The sequence below is a fragment of the Melospiza melodia genome, chromosome 1, assembly GCF_035770615.1.
Source record: "Melospiza melodia melodia isolate bMelMel2 chromosome 1, bMelMel2.pri, whole genome shotgun sequence".
NCBI lineage: Eukaryota > Metazoa > Chordata > Aves > Passeriformes > Passerellidae > Melospiza > Melospiza melodia.
In genome coordinates, this window is record NC_086194.1 from 36,689,074 (window position 1) to 36,704,998 (window position 15,925).

At 35.5% G+C, this 15,925-nt stretch overlaps 1 protein-coding gene across 8 annotated transcripts in view; it reads right to left on the reverse strand.

Moving 5' to 3' along the window:
* Positions 1–15,925, reverse strand: part of TBC1D5 (TBC1 domain family member 5) — a 317,794-nt gene that overhangs the window by 213,414 nt on the left and 88,455 nt on the right. The gene's annotated exons all lie outside the window — the stretch shown is intronic.

The window sequence follows — 15,925 nt, forward strand, 5'->3', positions numbered from 1 at the left end:
TGAAATAAAGTACATTCTCTACTAGGGTTCAATATCAATATGCTATGAAAAAATAGAAAGAAAACATGGGGAGAAAAAAGCTTTTCTCACACTTTTGTGTCAAGAGGAACACATTTAGAGCAAATCATCTCTTATTTATTACACCTTTTTAAACTGGAGCCCTATTTGTAAATGATTGTTCATCACTGAAGCACACTCATACGTTGCAACTTACCCTCTCTTTCTGGGCATGTCTGATGAATTCAAAACTAAATTATGGTCATTACTTTCTGAGCAAAGGATCACCATAAACCCAACTCAAAAGTAAACTCAATGAGAAAAAAAATCAAAAGGAAAAATTTTCATGGATCTAAGAATTGTGTAGGCAGTTTCAGAACAGCTCTTAACTAATCCTACTATTTATTTATATAGATGCTGACCTTAGCTATAGCAGCAACAGCTAAATCTGAAAAAGGGGACTAGAGATGAAAAGAAGTCTCTTTGTTAAGTACTTGTCTCCTTATATGATACTTATTCTTTCAACACATGGGCCATTTTTGTAGACAATTTGACAGCATGTATTAAAGGTTTATCATATGCTTTCCATTTTCCTTTAAAGAACTATGATAAAGCACTCTTACATTCAGTGAAGACAAGATTTTCTTCTAGAAGAATTTTAACCTGACTGTTCCGTACCAGAAAAACTCTCTTTTGGCAGCATATTTTTTCTTCATATTGGTTTTTTACTGCCCACCCTGTATGGTTTGTCTAGTCACTATCACGGAGTGGTGTGGATAGCACCTTTACAAATGACCACCAAAGCAATGCATTTTTTGAAATCAAATGTAATAGCATTAATATCTCCAGCACAATCAGTGCAAGTTGAGCCATTTCTCCCACACAGTGCTATAAACCAGCTAGGTCTGTTGTATTACAGGCACTGATAAAGGTTGCATATTTGATGAATGGCATTTTATTACTCATCTTCTGTGAATCTTGCTTTCTTTCTTGCAGTCCTTTTTGTAAGAATCCCACTTCTTTTATTTGAAATCTCCATATGCATAAACAATAAGCTTCACTCTGATGCTACTACATGATTATCTGGTGTTCACATTTCCACTCCTGGGATTATTAGAACTGCCTAACTTAGGCTTCTGAAGATTTCTAAGTCAAATTAGGCTTTACAGATTCAAACTAGAGGCTGAAGTTGCTTAGGTAATGATGGGCAGAAACAGGTGACTGTAAAGGAGATTCAATTCAATGCTTCTCAGTCTGGTATCTGAGGTAGACTTGGCCACGAGCTGAGAAATTACACTGTTGGCTGCATTCACTATCAGAGAATCCATACCAAAAGATTTTACTAAATTGTGTATTTTTCAACTTATTCTTCAAAGTCTATTTACAAAGCCAAGCATGTAAAGAGAATTATTCTGGAAAATATAAATGGCACTGATATTCCAAAATCAAGGTAGGGAGCACAGCTGAAGCCCTGCAAGGCACTGCAATAAATTAGAAGTGATGACTCAAAACTCTCAAATGTCCATAAGATAAGTTTAATGCAAGCCCACTACTTCTATAATGTTGCAAAAGAAACAAAAAAAAGTTCTCAATGAATGATTGACTCCAAAGAGTATAAACTAATTTAAAAACAAAATTCATGCTACTACATTTCAAAATCCTTTTTTTTTTTCCTCGAATGTTATGAACCACAGCATTTGAAAATGGGGTAATTTTGTTGCGTAAGCAGGCCTTCTTAAAGAACATTTCAATGACCCAGTTATGTCTCTGTTTTATTTTTGTAATATTTTTATATGAACTAGGATAAGACTGCAGTTAAACGCTGTTCTTCAATTTATTTTTCCATCTGCTTTTAGCTGCAGGATAGCATATTTTATCACATTTGATATACAGGGTCAAAGGAAAAAAAAATTAACCCTGTATTTTTGCATAAAATGTATAAATAAATTGTGATGGTGCAAGCTCAGCAAGTAGAATATTTTTACTACTTCTATCTTGTGATAATGTTTTTATAATCACTTATATCTTCATCGCTAACAACTGAATGCCGTTTTCTGTGTTATTAACACAGCTCTACAAATCACAGGGAAAAATCCAGGATCTGAGCAAAAGAGGATAAAAGGTCGCATTTTTAGAAGGTAATCTTTTCACACATACAAGAGGCAATAGGCCAAGTCACTTAGCTCTTCCTAGCTAATCAAACTGCACAATTTCAGCATAGTGGTTCTTTTTTAGATGTAGGTGGTGATAAAACGATCCTCGGCTTGGGAACACATCCAAGATACATACACACTCCCAAACACCTCCCCCTACTCACCCCACCTCCAGTTGATTTGAACACAGACATACTTATCAATACTTTTTAAGGTAGCAATCATGCTAATGGGGACAATTATGAAACAAGAGAGAGGTCACAGTAAATCCAACTCAGAGTATGTGACCAAAGTTATGTGGGGAGAAACCGAACTAGTGTCAGCATCAAGCATCTGTTGCTGCTGGTGTGAGGACAAAGCGAGTGCCAGAACAAGGAGGCAGTTTTGTAGATCTACTGTTTGTCAAGTCGCCCACTGAAGCAAGCCTTGAAATCAGTGTGTGTACTGCGGCCATCTGTTTATTTTTCACTAGCAAAACTCTTGACTCTTACCATCTCTTTGAAGTCATGGTCAATGTCAAGAAACAGGTACAGTTCTGATGATCGTGCATGTTTTTTTAACTTGACAGAGGGAAATTAGGAAGGAGGAAGGAAAACAGAAGTATGTAATTAGTTTATAAAAAAAGGGAGGGTTACAGGAAAAGGATCTTCATTTATTCAGATAATATTACGCCCCAAGGGGATTAAGCTATCAAGGTATTGTGAAAGCAACTAGTGAAAACAGGAAGATTGGTTTGCCACAAAATAATGATTTATTTACTCAGCTTTGTAACAGAGAGCTGCTGAATTGACCTGGACTTAAGAAACTTGTCGTTGATCTCCTCCCTCTGGTGACCAAAATTAGAACAGATCAAATGATCTATGATCAAGTGGAATTAAAAGCTCAAACACTCCTGAATCACTACTAAACCACCCACAAACACCACACTGCTAAGCTCCATTGCTGATTAGTTTCACTGTGCAAACTCCCCATAGAGAAAACCACTGTCCATTTACCAGTGCTGTTCACCAACATCTCATGCACACATCTTCTGTATCTTCACCCATTCTAAAGCTCTCTTTTTTCAAGAAATAATATTCTTGCTCTAACCTCTACTATGCAATCTTATTTACTTATCTTTTTGACTTTCTCCCTTTTTCACTGGTGTCATAAAGCAAATTAAAATTTCTTTCAGTCTCTTTCTTTCTCTTTTTTTAATGTTCCAAAACTCAGAAGAGACTTGCATCCTTGCATTCTTTTCAATTTTATTTTTCCTTTTCCTCTATCCCAGGTTTAAAAGGGACTATTTAAGTGAGAACTCCAAAATATCACAAGAAAGGTACCACATGATTTCCAGATGTGTGGACATGGCTTTCGGTGTTTTATCAAAACACAGGTTGATGGAAGACACACTTACATTTCATACAGGACTCAAAAATTTAGATAAACTGCATCAGCACTAGATATTGCCAAAGAATTGGAAAAATGTTCACATACTGGGTGAAGATATATGGTATGGCTTGTCCACAACTACCGAACTCTGCAAAATCTCAATTACATTTTACATTTCAATGCTTGCTGGAGAGATGACTGTGTATACATTGGTATTTTGGAAGCACCAACGAACAAATTGATATGCTGGGTTTTTCAGCCATTGAAATTTGAAAATGGATTCTGTGCAGAAGCTAAAATTTTTATAACTAAATCAGGTCTTTCACCTTTGAAACAATTGCAGTACTCTTTGCAGATAAAAGAGGTACTGCTCCTAAAAAATCTTATGCACAAAATGTAGGGGGAAAAAATAGCTGTAAGTTTACTGTCATGTGCATAGTATAGAGGCAATAACTTAGGAGAAATACAAGGTGTATTTCAACTTCCTCTAAAAAAACTGAATGCAGCTTTTGGAATTATTGTTTAAGTTAGATATTTTCACATAGAGAGTAATCACCAAAATTAGTGAAATGTTTCGAACTTCTTATTCCACAGAATAACCTGACAAAAGCAGACCACTCACTAATAAAGTGCAACTTAATAAATCATGTGAAATCTTATTTTGTTCAAACCCTTACTAACTCCTAGCACCATCTGTTACCATCAAAACTATATGACAAGATATGATATATAATTAATAGGTAAACAACAATCTAATTAAAATGGACAAATACTCCATGTTCCTGCCATTTGGGAGCTCTAATTACAGACTAAATTTTAAGCTTGAATTAAATATTTAAGCTGGAAAATTAACTTTCCTTCTCGAGCCTTGAATACATTAATACAGATATGTGAAGCGACTTCCTGATGGGAACTTAAACATGTAATTTAGTTTCATCAAAGCAGTTACTAATTGTTAAGCAGCAGTACCTTACCATATGTACACAATAGCTATTTAGAGCCAAAAAGGTGGTTTTAAAGTACCCCTCTGCAACCCTTTTCTGACATAAATATAAAATGTATATACAGCACAACAGTTTACACTACACACTGAAAATAAATTACATAGAGACTTCTGCTTTCAAATGTGTCTTAGCATGCATAAGTCTGAACAGATCTAGATAAACAAATGTGTATTTTTGCTGCTGAAGAAAGTAAAGAATGTCTAGAAAGTTAAGATATTTTTACATTCTACTTACAGAATTTTGAACGTCAGAGTAAAACCATGCAATTTGCCTAAGCTATCTAGCAAAACAAAATGCTGAAAAAACCAGGTGTTTCATCTGACTTAATAAGATGATCCAGATTTTCTTAAATAAGATATCAAAAGGAGAGAAATGGAAATAAAACTGAGAACAGAATTACACAAATCATTGTTAATAAGGTTCCAAGCATGCAAATGGTTAGAATTTACCTAATATCATTGTAGCACAGTAGATATTATTGTACTAGGAATTTTCAGTATTTGCATTCTGACCAGGAATTTGGTTCTAGGTGTTTAAGTGCCCGTCAGTCAACAACAGACTGTTACTGTGTCAGGAAAAAACCCAACACATCTTTGTTCTTTATGAAAACCACAATGATTTCCAAATAGTGCTGAGTTGAACTACCTTGCAAAGCATTTCCCCCATCTTATGGATAGAGAGTTTGAGGCACATGGATGCTAGGTGACACCCACAACCATATGTTAAGGCTCCAATGGTGTAAAACACTCCATATACATGGAACACTACACTTTCCTGTGTTCACGTGGAACTCTTTCAAGGGAGGCACACAATAATTTCAGTATGGTTTAAATCAAGACTTGGCTCTTACAGGCTCACATGGCCTGAGTCAGTGACACACGAGAAACAAGAAACCAGATTTCTTATCTTCAATATTCTCCTCTAATTCTAATATTCTCCATCCACACAACAGACACTCATTTGACTTGCTTTAATTTAGATTCAACTGCAGAACAGCAAGACATGATGTTAAGAGAAATAGTGTATATATCTTTTTAAATATCCTTGAGATGGTGTGTTACTCCCAACAGTGAGGAACAGAACAGTAAGAAGCTTCATCCTTCCATCTAGCCCCAAGAATTTTTAATTTCAGCATGAATACAGATGAAAAATGAATTACTGGGCCATGACTTCATCAAGGAATTCTAGTGACATGAAAACCAAACCTCTAATACTTTGTGATGTCACTGCAAAGCCCCAAGAGACTTCCTGTTCCATAATTCAGAAGAGCATGGCAGCTTCTAAACTTATGTAGTTAATGGACTGGAGACCCAGAGTGTGCTTTAGGACATATTCTGCTTCTACCACTCCCTCACTGCTGTCCTTTGTCCCATTCCAACAATACAGATATAATTTTACTCCTCCTATGTGATAGAAGTACACTGGCAGTTTACAATCGAGCTGGTATTTTCAGTAACACAAACTTAGATGTTGTTCTTTCTATAGAGTTTTTTAGACTATATACATACTATCTTAAATATTGCAAAGCCACTTATTTCAACAACATTCATGTTTTCAACATATTTTCATAATAGAGTCTGTGAATCTGTTTTAAAATGAATAAGTAATTCTTAGCAGTAAAAGAATAAAAATTGATGAAAAAGAAGGACTGAAATGCTGACTTGAAACTTAGGTATTATAAATCTCTATTAGAGGCACACTTAAATGAATTTCAGCCATGTCTGACCATCCCTCACTTGCTCTTTGTTTTTCTTTTAATCAGTACTCCTGAGCTGCTCAGGCCTACAGCTCATGCTCCAATCCATACTTTCCAAGTCAGCAGAGTCATTGTTGAACAGTCACAGTGATGCAAGACTCTGTACAACAAATATTCACTGCTGCACTGGGTGCTGAAAGCAAGCACGTGCCACGTGCACTTAATTCCAGCCAAGCCACCTGGATGGGAGCACTGAACAACCCTGGTGAGAGCAGAAAAGGAGAGGTTTTCTCCCAAGCCCAAGCAAGGAATGAAACGCATATACCACATGAAGATTCTGCTTGTGTTGGACACAATAAAGGACAAAGATATGCTCTGCTACCTTGCTGCCATTGAAATCTGCCTTCTTTTAACTCCATCAGGTTATGTTTTGAACCACACTCGGATTACAGGGAAAGACGGCTGCGAGGCAAAACCACACACCAAGTTCTGGGGAGCACTGTCATTCCCTCTGCAGTCCAAGATACGGGCCTATTTATAGACCATATTGTACCGTACATGTGCCATGGATCCTAATGTGAGGAAAATTATATAGATATTCAAAGCATGACATATTGATTCAACATATTGAACGGATTGTTTTTTCCTCTATTTATTTAAATGATTATAATAGTTTATAGTGAGCTTAGCCCTTGAGACAGATGGTTGTAAACTCAAAATTTAAGTTTTAAATAACTGTATTAACATGAAGTAAATGATTTTATCCACCATCCTCATTAGAAGAATGAATTTATCTTAACACAGTCTTTAACCCTCTCCTGATTTTTTTAAACTATTTATCAAAGAAAGTGAACTTTGCAGCTCATTGACTGGTGTTTTAAAATGTGTCTCATCAAAATGTCTGATGGTCTGATAACCACAGTATTTTTTTACACTGTGTTGGGCAAAAGTAACCTTGAGTTTAGGGTGAGGAGGGGAACTCTACCATTATCCATTTTGAAAGGAGCCTTAAATTTTAAGTCTACAGTTTATATCTCATCTAATTCTTTCCAAGAGAAAATGTCTAAATCATCAGGAACAAAAGCATAAAGTAAAAATCTCTGTCCATAATTCACGTAAGTAAATAAAACAGTTTTCCTTTAACAGACTATAGCACTAGTGGATTTATGCCTGTGAAAAATCTTGGATTATATTTACTGTACAAGAGCTTTATTCCTTTCCATCTCCCAATTTTATGACCATCTCCTTTGTCCTTTGCCTTTTAGCCCTCTGTCATTGCACCTAATGCTGACTTCTGGGTTTCATTTATGGACAATGTCAATGGAGAAGAGATCACTTTGTCACTCATTCAGTATTTAAATATGATAACTAAACTTCATGACAGTAATTCCACTTGCATAATTAAAAATATACACATTGATAAAAGCCTGGTGATCATCAGAACTTTGCACAAACCACTAAGTGTTCCATAGGGTACCTCTGTGCGATTCACAACAGCTGCAAGTGGCAACTGCTCAATGTGGGCTGAGAGGTAGAACGAAATAATTAATCCTGAGGATCAACATTCAAGCAAAATGTCTTTTAGGGGTGTTTAATTTGAGCTGGTCATGTTCAGGACCAAAAGCCCCCTATCAGCTATTACAAAGAAAGTCCATTTACACACTGATGGTGTGCAACTTCTAAGTCAGCCTAATCCAAAAGAAATCAATTTTCCCAATGCTGACACAACTCTGCAGTATGAACATAAGCACAGTGGGGACAATCTGCTTCAAAGATATAGTCCTTATTCAAACTAGAAGGCTAACCTAGAATCACACCAGGAAAATCAAACCTGCCTTCAAGTACATTGTTTACTTAAGGGTGCACATAAAGGTCCACTTAAAATGCTCAAGTAATACTGAGTGAGTCAGGAAGTTTATGGCTGGTTTTTTTTAGTGAGTAGAAACTATGAAAAAGAAATGCCAAAAAATAAGATTTATGAAATCAAACTTAGTGAGACAATTTTAAGGATGAGACCTTTTTCTTAGCATTTAAAGGCACTTAATAGGGGCAATTGTGTATTTCAAAGTAATTTTGAAGAATTTTTCCTGTTAAACTAATACACCAAATTTGAAAATTTTTAGTGAAATTACTGTTCCGCTATGTAAGATAACTCACAGTGAGCAGCTATTAAAAAAATTAAGGTGATGTGCTGTCCTGTTATTTTTGAAGTTCCTCTCTTTGTGAATAAGTAATCTTAAGGATGTAATGTCAGTTAGTTTCAGGCATCCTTTTCAGGATTTTTCACAATTCCTAGTAGAAGGCAAGTTCTTGGGCAAAAACATACTTTCTGACAAGCTTTTAAAAGCAGCATCTCTACAATGTGCATTTAGACCCACACCTGAGTGAAGAAGATGGAAACCCCCATTGTATAGTTTAACAAGTGCTTCTTAGCATTACTCTGCATTCTTCCATTATATATTTTTCTTTATTACCAGTGAGGCAGAATTTGTAATGCCAGAGAGGTGTTACCAATAATAACTAATCACTTGGGATGGTCTCTTTTTACATCCTGATTACCACCTTCGATTTCAAGAGCCCCATATCAAAGTCTTAATCATAAGTTACTTAATTTAGCATTTTTTTTGTAATTATTTAGGAGTTTCCTGGCAGACAATAGAGATCTTTTTTAGATATACAGACTTCTGACAATTCAGAAATTAGTGTATTCCAATACCATGTAATAACCTCGAGTTCCACACTGGTTAGAGAAATTTGGTCAATAACATCATTGAATTAGGTTACATGTTTAATTAATTATTTAAAAGAAATAATATAATAGTAAATAAAACTTTGAACCACTGGCCATAAATTAATATATTTTTTCAAAAGGCTACTAAGAATTCTTTATAGTAATTATTATTAATACTAAACTATTTGGTTAAAGGAGTAAATATGGCCATGAATCACAAAGTAAGTGACACAAAATGAAGTGCAAAACATTCATGTAAGATGAAGAACTAGATACACCAAAATGATATTGTACATGAATTGCTTTTGGGTGCAATTATCTTCCTCACATGTTAATATAATTTTGGCATCTTATTATATGTTTTATCCCACAGGGAATTTTAATTCAGAAGCACAATTACCAATAAACTTGCCTCACAAAAACTAGCAGTCTCACCTCCTCCTTGTCTGATTTTCTACAGTCCTCTTCTGTGCAGGAAAAAAAGTTTAGAGTATATGTGTTTCCTATAATTCTTTTCCCTTGTTTACTATGTCACACAATTTATAACAACCTTCTACTATAAGGTGTCACTCAGAACACACAACATTCATTTTAATCATATTGATTAAAAAGCATTTTAAACCATTTTATCATATTTTAAAATACATACAGCCAGCATGTTCAGCTCCATTTTTTGATACAGGCAAATACAACAGATATTAAGCACGGAAAGCATCATGAGTAGATCATAAAACAAGTACTTTGGCCAAAACCACAGGGCATTCTATGCTTTCAATCAAACCACGGCAATTAATATGAAATTCTAAATACAGAATATAATGCCACATAAATAGTATAACAGCCAAGTCCTGTCTAAGAAGCCATATGTTTTTTCCCATTGTTCAAAAAAAGGAGATGACTTTCCGTCACTTATGTTTCTGATTAGCAAGGTGATTTATGCCACAATCACTAAAAATGCCAGCAAGTGAATGAGAAAATGCATAGTGACTGCACCAGATGTGCACAATAAACAGGAATCCCATTGTAATCTCTGGTACTTAGTTTATATGAAGGTAATGTAAGAAACACTCTTGGATATGGCAAAGTCACTCTTTTTTTACATTTGACTATAAATGATATGAAATAAATTGTGTGTTTTATACTTTATGGCATGCATACATTGATAAATTAGGTACAGTTTTGTATCCCAACTTATCTACAAGACAAACCTGGCTAAGATCATGGGGATTAATTGCTTCAGAAGTGTGAAATGCAGCTTTTCCATTCTTTTCTGCACACTCAGTGAAGAAACAATGATTAATCACTGTTTAACTATTCTCCTGAGGATCTACAAGATTGCCAAAGCAGGACTTATCCTCATAAATCCAAAAAACACAGGTTTAGATTTGTTGCCAACAACTGAAAGAACATGAACTCAGAGCCATTCGTTATCAGATTAAAATAATGTCAAGGCTTTAGAACCCCCTACCAGAGTAAAATTCTTTTTAATTTGCACCTAACAATGGAAATTGGGGTACCAAATCAGATTTAAGAAAAATGTATGTCTATATTTTTATATGAGCATATCTCCCATTATCAGAAGTATAATATCCTTGTAATACAGCCACTTCCATTAATCCAGCATCAGAGAAGCAGCATCTTTTACAGGAATGCTTTCATTTCTATTAATGCTAGGAAATTTTAAAAAACCCCTAACAACTCAGTTAAAATTACATCCATTTCATGTTTTTGCAACAAATCCTACATACGTATATAAATAGTTTGTTTAAATGTCTGAGAATTTGTTTAGACATCTTAACTTTTTGATAGAGGACTGTACTTGTAATAGTGCTTAATGTTTGTCTAACCACTTTATAATCAACATTTAATAAAAAATCACTGTGTTTAATACAGAATTCACTACACCAACAGATCACAAAATCAAATGAGAAATGCAAAAATTACCTGTTTAAAACTTTCTCCATTTAGAGAAGGTATTAATAAAAATGCAAAATTTCATCATGGAAATCACAGACAGTGCTGCACAGACTCAGTCTGTATACAACAGCATCAGAGGACTGATAGCCTTTTTAGAAAAGTCCCAGTTTAAGAATCTGAGTATCTATTTCTGCCTTTAAAGAGATGAACGTAACTAATGTCAAGTACTGTGAAAAGATTCCCCCAGGAAAAACAAACAAACAAACAAAAAAAAAAAAAAAACCAAAAAAACCCCAAAACAAAAAAAAAACCAAAAAAACAAAAAAAACCAAAAAAACAAAAAAACAAAAAAACAAAAAAAACCAAACCAAACCAAACCAAACCAAACCAAACCAAACCAAACCAAACCAAACCAAACCAAACCAAAACAACAACAACAAAAAAAGCACCAACCCAGAAAAACCCGACCACATTTAAATTATTATAGTATTAGGAAAGAAAAGAAAGTTTCATCCTTCAAAAATGCTGTGTCAGTAACAGGTGAACTGATGTGGGAGAGAGGAATCCATGTCAGTTCCCCTGTGCCTGAGAGCCAGAGAAAGCAGGTAAAGCCTGTTGCAGCTTGGTGGCTCTGGCTTGCAGCTGTCCCCACTGGCCACATCCCTGTGCTGCTCTGTAGCCTCCTGTATCTCCAGCTGCTCCCATTCCTCCACTTTCCCACGAAGCTGGGGCTTTCTTTCCCAAGACAAGTTAATGCGGATAAGGTCTCCTACTTGCCTGTAGGCAAAGTCCAAGAACAAACAGAGGAATACTGAAAACTTCTGTAACTTGATCCTGCTGTCCAGGGAGGGGTGCCTGCAACACCCCACAGCCCCCCTGCCTTGGGGACAGTGCCATCTCTTTGTTTTACATACCTCACAGATGTGGCAAGCTTAGCCATGGAAACTGGGGTGCTAGAATTTTAATATTGTACTGTAAGAGACAGAAAATCCACACTAAGTAAGGGATGGATTTCTTAACATTAATTCTATAAATGTGACAGTGACCCAGAAGTTACCAGGAAAGGACAAATCTTTTCTGGGTGACATTGGCTTCAATGTAAGGATAACAACAGAGAAAGAAAATGAGTCTGATGCAAACACTGTAAGCACACTGCACAGGCTGAGCTGCTGGCTAACTACATGAGCAGCACATGCTCATCTGGAGCACCCTTTTGCTTGCAGTATTGTATGGATTTTCTGACATTTCTTGAAGTTTCACAAACTGGAAGACCTTGATTAAGTTACAGGTCAGTGAAGGTGTTTACAGTAAGCCTGTATCCTTCTCAGAGACAATTGAAAGGTAAATTTAGCTAGAAACTTCAGGCACAAAGGAAAATACTTCACAAGGAAGCATTTCAGTTTCCTTCTTCAGATCAGTTCCTAGGGAGGGCCAGTATCCTCAGTCGAATCCCACAGTACAATACCCACTCTTTATTTGTAAAGCACTTCAAGATTCCCAACTACCAATGTTAACCATCCTGTGTTTACTAGTATTTCCACACTTAAGTATTCTAAATTATACTTTTTCCTGTTCCAATAAACATTTGACAAATATTATTCTACTGTTATTATCTACTTTCTTAGGGTGAGGCACACCCTAAGTGGAAAGACAAAATCAAGTGTGCAATGTATCCCTTGCTTGGAGCAAGACAGTAATTCAGTGCTAACCTGGTCATTAAACAGGAGTCATAGCAAACTCATGCATACTGGGATTAACTGCTCACAGAAGTGGTTTTAACTACAGGTTTTAAACTTATTTACCAAATTAAAGTATTGAAAACTGTCTTTTCACCTTCTCTCCAGATACGCAACTCCCAGTACCTGATTAGGAGGAGTGGAACATTAAAATTATTGTGATGTTTGTAATTTCTGCACTATTAGTTTTAGGTTTGCTTTAAATATGTTTCACAATGCACTGGAATGTGTTATCCTCCGTATTAAGCATGCAGTGTGAATGTGGGGAAAAATACCTGAAAACAAGGATATTCAAGAGTTATGGATCCTGGTGCTGTAAGAGTAGTTTAAAAATATGGATTAAGATTTTACTTTGCAAATTGCTAACATGCAATAAAACAGCAGACCTTCCACTGTTACACTTCATGTATATTATTTTTTAATTATAGGCACAGTGTATTTCTGACAAATTTCTTATTGAACAATTATAAGCATGTATGGAAAATCAGTTTACATATTAAAGAAATGGCCTGATTTGTCTGCCTATGTAACTCTTGCTGTATTATTCATAGTAAGAGGAATATTTTTGCCTACCATCGGTAGCTTTTTTCTTGCTATTCAACTGCTGTAGTAACTTTCCTTCCTGCTAGAAGGAAAGTCATCAAAATATTAAAGGTTCAGAGAAGCCAGGAATATATAAAATTGCAAAATTGTTTTTGGAAATCTGTATTGCTTGAAAAATTCCTCCAAATATTTTTGTAGGAAATCAAGAAAAATAATGTATGTTTTGCTGTTCAGTGATACTCATCATCAGCTGCTACAACACTACATGGTCATTTCAATACCTGTTTTAAGAGTGCTCTTGGCAATGCTGCTCCTGTGAGACATTCGGATTGCAGTAACAACACACTTTTTTCCCCTCTCATTTTCATTCAACTAATGAATGCAGACAATTTCCACTACTCCTCACTCTACAGTATTTCCCCAGGAATATTACTAGCTACTGTTAAGGCAGAAATACCATCCTGGGCTTTCCTGCATTTATGTCCCATAATTCAACTAACTTCTCAGTTTCTTGTTTTTCAGTATATATATGGATCTCAGGATCTCTAAAAATTTCAGGATAAAATCATTCCTTACAACCATTTTCCTTGCATATGAAGCAACCTTCTCCAGCAAAAAAAACCATTCCTCTATATTCCTCTTCTGGATGAGTCTCAGACTACAGAACCAGTTTCTACAGGAAAATATTTCAAGCATCGAGTTTCATCACTTTCTAAATCACTTATTTGCACTTTCTCTCCTTATTACACATAACTTGCATATATAGCTATGCACACAAAGGAGCCACCAAGATACCGCAGCACAGATACTACTGCTTCCCTGAAAAAAGATGAAAAAGCAAAATATTAAAAATGCTTAACAGAAGACTGTTTGGCAAAAAGATACAATATAATTTTAAGATACAATACAGAAACAAAAGCTCACATATTAGCTCCTTAAACAGTATCTCTGACTATCCCCACCTTCGGGATTCAGGTTTGCACTGAGGCTTATTTAGTGATGCTGCACAAATAGATCAGCTTTCATGGGGACCACTGTTGCATCACACCTCCCCTCAGAATCACCTCTAGCTCTTTGCAAGTGTCCACTCGTACTGAATGCTTCAGAGCATCTTTTCAGCAACACAGACTACAGTATCACCTTTATCAACAGGAATCAAAGGGAGTATTTATCTCTGTTGAATACAAGTACTACAGCCTCAAGTTGCTGAATGCTACGTCTGCTCTCCCACACATCTTGTCAACCAAAGCAGAGTTTTCTATGACAAGATTTTTTTTTTTTGGTACACCAGACAGAGATGTCTCAAAAGCCAATCAGAAATCATGAAACAAATTCACAACAAAAACTAAGTTATAGCCAAAAGCCTTACTACCTTCTGTTTCAAACACAAGGAACATTCCCACAATTCGGCATCATCTAGCATTGACAGATGGAAGCACATACCTACAAAAATCATTGCCTTCCCAGAAAAGTGAATGAGAGAGAACTTCCCCACATAAAAATTCTAGTCATATTAATGAGTACGAATAAATAGGGATATAGTATTAAAGCCAGTCATCCTAAGAAATATTGCTGGGTTGGAAAGTACCTTGATATTTATTAACGAGAGTAGGAAAAAAAATGTACAGAAAAAATTGCATGAAATACAAATTCTTAACATAATACAAACAACATCATCTTTACTACAATTGGATTTGTGAAAATGAAACATTTATATATATGTGTATGTATACACACATACATTTTTTTTAGATCGGAGACATTTATTTTTTCTCAAGTGTTTAATGTGCTAGTGCTCATAATAATGAGAAAACTCTGAAATATAAATCAACTTGGGTAAAACCAAGATATATAAAAAGGTGGGAAAGCCTGCTATGTTTTCTAGCTATTAAAACAATCTCATACTGGAATAATCAAGCTTTAACAGAACACAAACTTCCATATTTTGTTCATACCACTACTTACAATAAAAAAGCGATTACAGAAATATTTGAAAGCTAAAGTATCTTAAGAGCATTATTTCTCATATCTTTTGACTCAGAAAGCTTTATCATTTCCATCTAAAGGTCTCACATTTCATCCTTATCTTTTTCTTTATCCTTTATCTTACAGAATTCTAAACAGAAGAGCAATCATGCAGAGGAGGTTGAATGCAAACTTCAGCATGGTTAATGATCCACATGTTTAACCACAGATCCAGAGAATTAGATGGCCACACCAGAACAAGAATATCCAAGTCTAAATAAATCTGAAGAGTAATGAAGGCAGATCAAAACAAATGCCACTGCTAGGGTCCAGAGGGTTAATATATAGTATTTAATTTATATACAAAGTGATGTCATAAATTCTTCTACAAATTCTTCCTAATTCTTTTTTATTGTTATTAATTGATGCCTAAATAGTAGCAGAGATTCTTGGAAGGCCTGGTTCTGATTGTGCTAGGTTGTGGTATTCAAAAGCAAAGCAGCTGCTCTCTCCTATTTTCTTTCAGAATCTGGAAAGGTCACTAGGCCAAGGAATAGCAGAGAATGAACATGAATGAACCACTGCTTACTGGCAGGAAAGGAATTTCACAGTGATCTATGGCCAATAAAATTTCAGTAGCCATGTATTTTTACTGAAGCAAAATCATAGGGGCTCATAATACTTGTGGAAATGCACTTGAATTGCATATATCTACCCTACATCCAACTACAGGAATGGCAGAATGCAGAGGTGTTGCTGCTTCCCAGCATCACAAAACTAATGAATGGTTACTATTTTGAGCTTGAATTGCA